Source organism: Musca autumnalis, unplaced genomic scaffold, assembly GCF_047663935.1.
Source record: "Musca autumnalis isolate F117 unplaced genomic scaffold, ASM4766393v1 scaffold_5, whole genome shotgun sequence".
Classification (NCBI taxonomy): Eukaryota; Metazoa; Arthropoda; class Insecta; order Diptera; family Muscidae; genus Musca; species Musca autumnalis.
In genome coordinates this window covers 53,633,975-53,647,040 of record NW_027412088.1, presented here as the reverse complement: position 1 = coordinate 53,647,040, position 13,066 = coordinate 53,633,975, and the positions used below count along the sequence as shown (strand labels likewise).

General features: G+C 35.4%; 1 protein-coding gene across 16 annotated transcripts in view; it reads right to left on the bottom strand.

Moving 5' to 3' along the window:
• Positions 1–13,066, bottom strand: part of Dh44-R2 (Diuretic hormone 44 receptor 2) — a 194,238-nt gene that overhangs the window by 25,883 nt on the left and 155,289 nt on the right. The window lies entirely within an intron of this gene.

Below are 13,066 nucleotides of genomic sequence, written 5' to 3'. Positions count from 1 at the left end.
TATATGATATATATATCGGGAAACGGTCAGGTCTTATCCATCTCTAGTGAACAAGTGACCTGTAAGAGCTATTAAAAGCAGTAATATAAAAGCAGCACATAAAGAATCTGAATCTGACAGTTTTGTAAATTTTTTCCATCTCATTGTACTTCGTGGACCATGGCATAGCTTATCACAGAAAACCGCTATCTCGTTATATTGGTCAACAAAAGATCTTTGTCTGCACTGCAAGGGCGACCGGCTAGTGACTTGAGGACATTCTTCATACATTTCAACTTGTCACAGATAGCTGTGGCATGCGCGGACGACGTGAACAAGCTTTCGAACGTTACCTCTAAAATGTTTCGGTAGTTCGTGATCGGAATTCTCGACATTTAACTCTGTGATATTGCGATAAACAAAGTTTGGACCAACGCAGTATCCGGATCGAAAGTTGTCGTGCGCACTAGTTCATGGGGTGAATAGAGTGGACGTAGACATAGGGGCGGATACTTTTTATATTCCTCGAGTGGAAAAGGGTGGTTTAACCGACCAAATAAGAGTTTAGCCTTTCACAAATGTCACCAAGGAAGGCACCTAATTGGCAATGATCTCAAAGCCCGCCTGGAATGGGGTGGAATACAGGAAAGGTTGCGGTTAAACAGTTTGTATGATATCATCCTACCTTGGGGAACTCGCTGTTTCACTTTACTAGGCTTCGATTTTTTGTTCCCTTCCTTGGCCGAAGGGTAGTCTGCTCAAACATCGTGGAGTGCTTGACACTATCAAAAGTTTTTGATAAGTCGAGCAAAACCAGCATTGTCCTATAGCTCGGCTAGTGACTAGTGAACTCTCTGAAACAAGGCCAATAAGCTTTTCCATTATTTATGAAAGTACGGCTTTCAGAAGTGATCAAGTGGTCTGCTAATAAAGTCGATCGGGAGATGGTCTGAGCCAAGAGAAACGACGGGTTACCACGTGACGTCATTAGTTAGATAAGGTTATGTCTGGCGAACTATGACACTATCCGTTAATTTTGTCACAAAATGTGGAGCTATTAATCTGCTCAGCTTGCGCTATATCCCTCTCTCTGGCCATTACCTAGGACTGAATGCAACAACCGATGATGAGCATTACAGTTCCCGTGGATTATGACTTTCCAAAAGCGGGCTAATGTTGGACCTATAACCTGGATTACAGCTAGCAACTCTACCTTTTCAGTTCCGCAGCTGACCGCTACCCCAAACATCCCAAATACTGGTCATTATAGACAGACTCAAGAAAGATAGGTCTGTCGTGAATCACAACTCTGTGCGCTGCAGTTTTTATTAAGTTTGGTTTCCTGCACCGCAGCGACCATGACATTCTTCTGGGTTATAAAGTCAACTATTTCCTCGATCTTACCTAGCAATCCACTGGGGAGCAAAAATAGACCATCACCTTGTTGCAGCATAGTTACGTTCCCTATTAAACGTGGCGAATAAAGTACGAACAGACAAAACACGGAAGTTAGAGATCGGTAAGCTGCGTTCAAAACACATAGCCACAGCATATTCCACTCAACTTATCTAATTGCTTAATCAAAGCACTCCTCGTTCCGATAAAATATCAGCGCTGTAGCAAAGTATTGCCCACTCCATGCATACAGTTGCAAAATCCATACTTGGATACCAGAGATGTCTATCAAGGAATACATATGACCAGGTGTGTTGTGCTGTTACCGAAGAGAATAATGCGGCAATTGGAGCTACGAGAGAGGTATCGGGAGAAAAGAAGAGAGGAAAAACTTCTTTTCCGCAGGAAAGAAGAGAGATGGAAAAGCGGGAGTGTGAAGAAATTGAGATGTACTGGAGCCAGTATCAGGGATATTGAGTGAAAGCCTATGGTAAACGACATAATTGGACCATGGCAATGTGACTTTAGGCCTGGCCATCGACCAGATATTTACTCTGCGGCAAATCTTGAAAATGACCCAAGAGATGCAGGTCGACACGTCGACAATAATTACAAGAAAATTCGGCCAGATTATGAAAGAAGACCGAAAAAGAGAAGACAAGTGTATCGGCGTTTTGAAAGTTTACGTCGGGAAGTAACCAAAATAGGCGTTGCATGTTCCGCCCATTTCTACATGTTTTGAAATATTCGACATCAAATTCCTTGGAATCCTTGCATTTTAGGTATAAAGTGTCTTTGGCAATATTACTGACAACAATACAGAGTATCTTTTTATGAAAAAAGTTAACCCTCATGCGAGTCACTAAACGGGTCTTTTTGGTCTCTTCTTTCAAAAACGTTTAAAAACTCCTTTAAAATGTGATCGTATCAGATCAAAATATTAACAATATATATCAAGAAAATATCAAGCTTTTTGTAGAAAATTAACTTATGTTGAAACTGAGGTATGGGGTATTGTAACTCGCGATCAGTTTTACTATACCATAACTTTTGACCGCATTTCGGCAAAATAAACTGTTTTAGCCCGATTCACCGAGGGGTTTATTAAAATAATAATTTGAGCGGAAGCTGTGGCCGTACTAATGTAAAAAAAATCGGAAAAAATCGTTGAAATAAACGAGTTTCATTATGTTATTTTCCAATTAGTGGTTTTACAACACAATGTAGAGCTTAATGTTCAAAGGAGAAGTTAAAGAGCACACTTCAGAGTTGAAGTTTCTAATGTATGATTTTTTAATATATCCACTGTATCTACCTCAAACGGATGTTGACATTTTGAAACCTGAAAAATTGGGTTTTTTGAATTTTTGCACTAATCGGGACGCGCAGGTGGATTTCCATAAAAGCTTATTATTGGATTGTAGTACTCGCGATTTCGCATTTTTTAATGTATAACATGAGGGTGTAGCCCTCACAGGATCACAGTAATCTGCGCCTAAACACGAAATTTTTGTGCGTAAATTTTTCTCAAAAACCTATTTTTTTGGTTTAAAATTTACAAACGTCATTCGATTTCCGTGGAAGCCCGCGTAAATTTAGTTTTTTTACGTTCTGAATCTAACAAGCCACGATGCGTAAAAATCCACCCACTACATCGGCGGATATGATACCCCTCAAATTTCGAAAATTTGCAAAAAATTATTTAGAAAATATCGCATATTAAAACGCGTTTTGGATGTGTCAGTTCTACTTACATAAATAGATCGATACCCGTGTTTAAACTGCGCGAAAACAGATATTTAAAAACTCTCATAAATCCAGAGATATAATAGATTTTTTCTAAAAATTTAGTGCGATGCTACATCCACGGTTCTTGATGGATCGCATTGAAACGGCATAGAAGGACGTATTTTTTAATGGTGAATATTGAAATCGGATGCGCATAAAATGTAAATGAACTTCGCGGAAATTATGACCAGTTTACTGTATTTTGCACCCTTAAATGCAACAGATGCTACATCGTGGCCGCCAAATATAATTTGACAAACTGTACATCAAATAAAAGGGATTGATTCGCTGTGTTGGAAAATCGGATGCGCATCATGTCATTTTTATAATTACGCGGTTTATATGCGTCTCAAATGTTGTAATATTCAATATAACATTATTTTAACGTTATGCCACAATTGGAATTCCTTGTGATTTAATATAAGGTTCTAATAATATTATCCAATAGGAAAACTATAAGCGAAAAATTTGTTACAACGGAATATCATCATTATTGCGTGAAATTTTGACGAAAATGCCGAAGAACTCAAACATTTTTTCTCCAACTTTTCGTATAAAACCATAAAAAAATAAAATTAGAATAATATGATTTTAATTTTTTCGTAATATTTTCTTCGTATTTTTGCAAATAACATGAATACTATAGCTCCAACCTTCACAACTTAGGTTTCATTTTATTCCTCAAAATGTCTGGATGCTGTTATAATTTTTTTTATATACTTTTCGTAACTATGAGCGCTATTGTTTCAAAAATATGTTTGTAAATACGTGAAATTATTTAACAAATTTGATTTTTCGCGAATCCATTGAGACTTCGCGATTATTTTATGCATCATCGCGAAGGTTACGAATTCAGTTAACGATAATAGGATATAACAGCTAACTATATTAAGCCGCGATTTTTTTAGAATTTTTTCTAATTATCATAATTAAAACGGTCATATCTTTTGCGCGCAACGATCAAAGTTAGTAACGAAAACAGATTTGGAATGCCGATTTTTTTCTTAATCTATGTACCAAAAATCATTGATGTAGTATCAACAAAATTTTTTGATTTTTTTGAAATGGATAAGACAATTTTAGACATTTTTCCTGATATATACATCAAGTTTGCCAAGAAAACACCCAAATATTTTTTGAATAAATTTGTTTTGTTCTTTTTTCGAGTTGATGCATGAAGGAAACATGAAATTTAGTTTTAGACGAAAGATGTTAAAAGAAGAAATATTCTACACAAAATTTCACTGTAAGTCCCAGAACAAACTAGATATCTAATTAAAATACTTTGTTAAGAAAATGACGTTACAAAATAAGATATTATAGGTAGAAACTATTTGTTAAACTTTTAGACTCTTAATTAAAATTTATTCCATACTGAGTGAAAATCTCCTAAAATATTTCACTTTTTGGGGTTATGTCAAAAGACGAAATGTTCCAAATCAAAATTCATTATTAGTCTCTGAACAAAAGAAATTTGTAGCTATAATATTTAACATCTCCAGAAGCTTTCGCTTTTTATATATGATTTAGGACGATATTCTACCGTTTTCATTCACATTTTCGTTATATGCGGTCACAATATACATATATTTTATTGTTGTTTTTCCAAACTATTTTTGGAATATCTATGCTGAATATATATAGGGAAAATATTGATAACCCAGATCGGGCTTTGTAAAATTACGTATTTTAGTACTATAAAGTAAAATAACGTCATCAGGATAAGTCATAGGTCATATTCATACGGCTATTGTCTAGTGAATATATCTGACATACGAGTCCTAACATCCATGATTTTGGCGTGGTCCTAAATGCTATAATGACGGCAGCAACGCCTGCTCTGACAAACTTGTCTGAATTAACCCTTGAAATCGAAGTAACTAACCATATCCTAACTAAATTTGTTATGATAATTCATGATGCACACATGTATGTCAGTTTCAAGGGTTAATTCAGTCAATTTTGTCAGAGCAGGAGTAGCTGCCGTCATTATAGCATTTAGGACCATGCCAAAATCATGGATGTTAGGACTCGTATTTCGAATATATTCACTGGACAAAAGCCACTGGAATATGCCCGCATTTTCACGTACAATATCAGGAACCTACGACTTATCCTGATGACGTTATTTTACTTTATAGTACTAAAATACGTAATTTTCCCTATATATATTCACCATAGATATTCCAAAAACAGTTTGGATCGAGCACACATAATCTTCTGAAAGAATTTATTATGAATAAACATCAATAAAATATATTTTGTGACCGCAGATAACGAAAATGTGAATAAAAACGGTAGAATATGGTGCTTAATCATATATAAAAAGCGAAAGCTTCTGGAGATGTTAAATATTATAGCTACAAATTTCTTTTGTTCAGAGACTAATAATGAATTTTGATTTGGAACATTTCGTCTTTTTACATAATCCCCAAAAAGTGAAATATTTTAGGAGATTTTGACTCAACATGGAATAAATTTTAATTAAGATTCTAAATGTTTAACAAATAATTTCTACCTATAATATCTAATTTTGTAACGCAATTTTCATAACAAAGTGTTTTACTTAGATATATAGTTTGTTCTGGGACATAAACTGAAATTTTGTGTAGAATATTTCTTCTTTTAACAACTTTCGTCTAAAACTAAATTTGATGTTACTTTCATGCATCAACTCGAAAAAACAACAAAACAATTTTTTTCAAAAAATATTTGGGTGTTTTCTTGGCAAACTTGATGTATATATTTTCTTGATATGTATTGTTAAAACATATTTCATTTATTCGGCGACTTATATTGAAATTTAATGGAGAACATTTTTGTCTTTGACGTCTTCTATCTAGAATGAAGTTTTGTGGGACAAAACGTAATAAATTCAGATAAAGTACAACATTAACCCTAAAACGTGATTTTACTTCTGGCAGAATCCTGGCGTTTAGGTACAATTTAGAGTTTTGTTGTATTCGGGGGCCTATAGTAAAATTGTACTACAAATAATTTTGTAGAATATTTTGATCTGATACGATCACATTTTGAAGGAGTTTTTAAACGTTTTTGAAAAAAGAGACCAAAAAGACCCGTTTAGTGACTCTCAGGAGGGTTAATTTTTTCATAAGAAGATAACCCGCATTGTTGTCAGTAATATTGCCAAAGACACTTTATACCTAAAATGCAAGGATTCCAAGGAATCTGATGTCGAATATTTTAAAACCTGTAGAAATGGGCGGAACTTGCCACGCCTATTTAGGTTACTTCCCGACGTAAACTTTCAAAACGCTGATACACTTGTCTTCTTTTTTTCAGTCTTCTTTCAGTATCTGTGCAGGGTGTCTTTTAATTTTAAGAAAAGTTTAATGTGTTATAGGGCAACCTTCGACAGCCCTTTACGTTCAAAGGTAAAGCAACGAATAAAGAGGAATGGCAATCTTTTCTTGGTTCGGCTTTTAGGACAAATGTTCTGTAGAAGGCAAACTAAGTAAAGGTAGGAGAGCAAGTGAGCCTAAATAATGTATTGAAATGTATGCGCACTTGCTCTCAGTAAGCGCACACTGCCGGTATCTGGAACAACTATTTGCCTAATGTGACCTTATCTTAAGTAAGATTTAAATGCAAAAATTAGAAATGAGAATATTTTTGACATAACGTATTGAGTTGGTTAAGTAGTGTCATGGGAATGAGCGATGGTGAATCCACAAAACTGCGCAGAGCGAAAAGCCCGAATCGAAGTGAAAGACGATGGCAAAAATTACGTTGGGAGAATTATGTTCTTGCTTAAAAAATATTTAACGAAAGTTATTGATTTAGTGTCCAAACACAATCCTTTTGCCGAAATGCATCCTTAACTTGTTGTGCAAATTATGTGTTATTGCTCACTATTTTTTAAGTTTCCACAAAATTATTACCTCCAATGATTATCCATTTCAAAGCAATTTTCTCAAATAGATTTCATAATAAATGTTATAGCCGTTTTTGTTCAATTACTCTTTAAATCTCCACAATTAAAATCTAACAATTTGAAAAGATACTTCGAAATTGTTTAAAGAGGTCCTGGTGCTTTTAGCAGCTCGAAACTCTATTGGTTATTTACGATTTTGAATATAAAATGGATGTTAGGGTGAGTCGACAAAAGTATCATAAATAAGTCTAGAATGAAATAATAAAGAAATTGAGTCGACTTTTCATGTTCAAAATTCGACTTCAATTTGTAGCCTTTCTATGTAGAAGAAGCGATTAATTGAAAATGAGCCGCATATCTCTAAGCTTAATTATATGGAAACTATTTCCTCTCAAAGAATTTAGATAATATTTAGGAAAAATATAATGTTGTTCTTTTGGACTCACAAGCTTCAGTGTGCGGTCTACACCTCACTGTGGCTCTTTACGTGGAAACTTTATTAGTAATGTTACCTTTCCTATGCCTTCATATTTTCGATCCTTCAACTCCACTCCTAAACAAATTTATCCTAAGAGAACAATTTAAAATTGTTCTCATCTACAAGAAACCACTTCAATTCATGTTACAAAATACATAAATGTAAACAATTCTTTAGTTTTATTCTGAATTTCTTTGCGTCCTACACTTGTATTACACCCCAATACATACATTCCCATACATACATATCATCACATAAATAACAAATAAGTATTTATCAACATTCCTCTATGACTGTTTGTTTGTTTGTTTGCATTAACACTCGTAGTTATTTGCTCTAACACCCAACTGCTAACTGGAATGCCATAAAGTAAGGAATGAACAACAACAACAACGGCAATAACGCATCAGATTTTATATTCACATCCATTTCCACATCAATTCACCATCGAAATGAATGAAGTTTGCCAAAGTAAAAAAATTCAATATAGAAAAAAAAGAAGAAACAGGCATTGCCTGCATTTAATCCATAAGGGGTATAACGACATAACCCACTTTATCATGCACATGCATGCATGTATAGTGTGTACATGTGAGTATGTTCATATTTGTGTGTTTCCTTGTTATACCCTATACCACAATGTGGAAAAGGGTATTATAAGTTTGTTTTGGTAAAAATTCATGTAACACCGCGAAATATTCGTCGGAGACCCCCAATGTGGTATACCAATCTTCATATCTCGACGAGATAAAGCGATTTTGAGATGTGTGTCTGTCCGTCCGTCCGTCTGTCCATTATAAATTGTAAACACGCTCCAGGCCGCAATTATGGACCGATCGTCACGAAATTTTGTATGGAGGTCGGGTTCAGATCAGAATAGATCCCTATTCTTATTGGTGATGATCGTGAAATATTTAGCGGGTGAAATGGACCGAAAACATAATATTTATCCAATTTTCTAGCGGCTCTGTAGGCCTCAATAATAGTCCGATCCACGCGTAATTTTAAATAAGGTAAGAGTATATCACAAAGGAGAAGCCTGCAATTGGAGATGGCGATCGGATAATATTTAGAGGGTTAAATGGACCAAAACTTTTGTGTGAAAATTGTGAAAATTTTTAATATACAGCTTATATCTTAATTCCTGGAAGTGACATTCCGGACAAGTGAGATATACTTGAAAGTGGAACGCTTGACCTTTCAATTGATTCCAATTATGTTGGTGTGCATGATCAGATAACAGAGTTACAGCCTAATATATTCCGTTATTTGTTTGTAGTGTAATAATAAACTCGCTAGAAGTCGCAATTATACATCAATAGTCAGGAAATTTTGCACCGGGTAAGAGTACAGGTCGAAAAAGATACCTACAATTTTGAATGATGATCTGATATTCTTTAGCCGGTGAAATGGACCATTACTTTTGTATGAAAAATATAAACATTTTATTTTTGGTCGATATTTTAATTCCTTGAGGACATATATATTTCGCAAAGTAGCCTACATATGGAAAAAATACTGATCTTTCCTCTGATGTAAATTGCAATAAAGTTTTTGTTAGATAACGGGCCTACTGCCTAATATATAATGGGTTCTGTGTAGAGAACCACATTTTTATCCCATGCTACATATTGTCTCCAAAAGTTCGTCTAGACCCCTTATTTAGTATGCCAAAATTCATATCTCGACGAGATAAAGCGATTTAGCGATGTGTGTCCGTCCATTAAAAATTGTAAACAAGCTTAAGGCCGCAATTATGGACCGATTGTAACGAATTTTTTAAGGAGGTTGTGTTCGGGCCATAATAGAAATGATTAGTTTTTGTTGATGATCGTGAAATGTTCAGGGAATGAAATGGAACAAAAACAAAATTTTAACCAATTTTGTAGCGGCTCTGTAGGTCAAAATAATAACCCGCAAAATTTTAAACAAAGTTTGAGTTTATGATGAAGAAGAAGCGTAAAAACCAACGTGAAGATCGGATAATACTTAGCGGGTTAAATGGACTGAAACGTGTGAAATTGGTAAAAATTTCAATAACGTAGCGGTTAAACAACGGAAGTAGTAGTACTACATAAGTGGGTTTCAATACATTTTAGTTTGTGTGAACTAAATTTTCCTTTCCTGCTACAAAAATGTCTTTGTCATGCTAGATAACTTTTTGGTTTTGGTCATAAGTATTATAAATTACATCTCTGATATATGATAATTAAATTTTCACAATCATTGAAAAGAAGTTCCGTGGAGAGCGATTGTCCAGGGATAGTGGTATAGGGTATCCCATGGTCGGCTCCGTCCGACTATAGACTTTTCTTACTTGTTTTTTTATGTGTTGTACAATTGGGATGGATGTGTAAAGGATTACATACCATCTAAATAAATCTATTTCTTTTGGGACAGTGAAAGAGATTTCCATTCTACATACACTTTTTATAAGCATTCAAAATATTATTTCAAAACTCTTCGGAAAATACAACAAATTTTTGTTTTCATTTTGCCCGCCACTGTTTGTTAACTTGATGTCTATGATTCGTTTGAACAGAACAGTTTGAACGTACGGGGCTTAGTTAATATTTGATTTGTTTCGAATGCATGAGGATTTTGTTGGTTATGGTCTTGTTGTTGCTGTTGCAGAAGTACTTATAGTTATTGTCCCTGTTATTTGATTTGATGCTAAAAGTCTGGCAACATAAATTTTAATTGAATTTCCTTGTTGAGTCCTAGACCAAGAAATTTCAATTTATTGCTAAAGTTAATTAAAATGTGTGTAACACATTTTAGAGACACTGAGTAGCGGAACGTTTGGGACGTTTGTGTCAAATCCATTTGTAATTGGCACACATTTCAAGTGGATACTGCAATAAAATATTACAGACAAAATTTCCGCAAAACTCTTACGTAAACAAGGATGAACATACATAAATATATTTATATTAATTCCATACAAATATGATAAACGATTGCGGAAAGGATACGTACATAATAGAGTGGGGCGATTTGAACACCACCACGGGCGCCTTGATTTTCTGATTATTGGGATTGTACTGAGCAAAAAAGTCCACTAGACCATATGTCTACGGTGAAAATCGAGCCCCCGGATTTTGACTTGAAGTTTCTTTTCAAGGTTTTTTGGATATTGTGGCATGTATGTAACAGCCTAACCACTGAGATTTTCGATCCAACACAAAAACAAAAATTGTAGCCAAGACAATAATTAAGAACTTTCTAGTACATCGGAAAAGCATTGGAACGCTCCTTCAGGCAGTTATGGCCCCGAGAAAGTGCACATTTTTCGGAAAATATCGATAAATTACACTGTGCTACATAATTTGACTCAAAGTCAGTGGGTGGAAATTTCCTTTTGGAGATGAAAGCCCTTGGTGAGTGTACTAAGAACGCAAAAGGAAATTTTCAAGATAGGTCAAGTTTCTGAGATATGGTTTGGCCAAAATATCCTTGAAAAAATTTCCAAGTCAAAACCCGGGGGCTCGATTTTCACCGTAGACATATGGTCTAGTGAACTTTTTTGCTCAGTACAATCCCAAGAATCAGAAACTCCAGGCGCCCACTATCACTTTTTTCCTTCCATACAAATCGCCCCGGCCTAGTACATAATCGAGTAGCGTGAGACAACAATAGAACCACCCTCTTCTCATGGTAGCTTATTTGATAACAATAAAATTATTTATGATTATCATAAACATGACCATATATTTATCACTTACTGAGACAAAATGAAAAAACTGTTTACGTCATTAGCTGAACATTTGTCCAGGTGTTTTTTTTCGTAATAGAGAAATACATAAAACAACATCTGAATACTTAGAGACATGTTTATGCACAAAACAAAAACATGTTCCCACGATATAGCCGAAGGGACAAGGGAGACTTCTTTCATATCAATGACGGCACGCTGATTTATATTGTCTCAATGATGTGGGATCTACTTTTTATCGCCGGGTCCGAAAGGCGTGTCTTAGACACCACATGTAAGTTTTTCATGTCTGAAATACATAGAAAATGTAAGTCACTATTACACTGAGGGAATTCGCAACCGCCGCAAATGTTGATGTTATTGAACGTCTGAGTGCCCTAACCTTTTCGAAATTCTACACGCTCCAGATGCATAAGAAGTCGTTATGCCCATCGCAGGCATATCCTATCGCCTATGACATTTGATGTGATGGGTTAAATGTCTACATAGTTGACATAGTGCAGTTCTTCCATCTGAGGTATATGAAAATATCCGCCGCTAAATCCCAGTATGGCATCACCTGGACGTCCGAAATGAGGCTCGCCCTTAACATATTGGTCGATGGTGTAATGACTCCGACCACTATTGAATGTAACGCTCTACAGCATGCTTAAGTCGTTCGCGTAAGCTACAGCTAATTGCGAAAAGATCAGATGTGGGAACAAGGTTCTCAAGTCACTGGGCGGCAACACTTGGGGTGCTACTAACTCGATACCCAACACAGCCCTGTATGTAGATACGTACGGCACGACACGCCGCATTTTTTTAAATGCCCAGCTATCACCCTCACATGCCTACTGATTCTTTATGGACGCAGTCACTCCAGGTTGCAGAATTTTTGAAGCTTGACCTAGAAGTAGATAACTGGAAAGATATACGAACAAACATATTTGATTTCGTACAACAACAACAGCTGACATTGGTGAAAACTCTAGCAAAGTTCCACTATAAAATTTAAAATATGTTTAATTAGGGTCATTTTAGGGGCTGATGGTTGATTATTGTGAAAATCTTCCCGCGGTTATTACTTGTAATTCTTATTGCAACGATATATTTTTTTCTTGGACAAGACCACCACAAAAGTTGAACAAGGCCCTTTTTTCGGATGGTTTGAAATTTATTAGCAGGTAGTCCTCGTAATCTCGATTGCAAAAGGCATAAGGATTTTCTATGGTCTATAGATAAACAGAAGGCATTTCCGAAGAGGACCAGAACTTCTTTTTGGGAAAAACCAGTAAAAGCATACAATAGATAACCAGAAGTTTTCTCTACATTAGATTAGAATGTCTTCCATAAGAAGAACAGAACGTTTTTTTGTTATAGAAAACCGAAAAGTCTTCATACGGAAGAGCAGTAGGTCGTCTAATAGAGGACCATAAGGTCTTTCTATAAAAGATGAACAAAAGTACTTCCTATAGAGGAGCCGAAGATTTTTCTATAGAAAACCAGAAGGTGTTCTTATGGATAACCAGAATTCCTAATAGAGGACTTGATGGTATTCTTACAAAAGCCCAGCAGGTCTTCCTAAAGAAGGCCAGAAGGTCTTCCCAAAGAAGTCCAGAAGGACTTCCTAAAGAAGACTATAAGGTTTTCTTTAAGAAGACCAGGTGATCTCCCTAACGAAGGCCAGAAAGTTTTCCCAGAAAAATCCAGAAAGTTTTCATATAGATGACCTGAAAGTCTTACTATAAAAGACCGGTGTTTATAAATTCGTAAACTTTTGCTCGCTACTGTCGGTTGGAGTTAGCGGTGACTGCGGCAAAAATTAGAAAATATG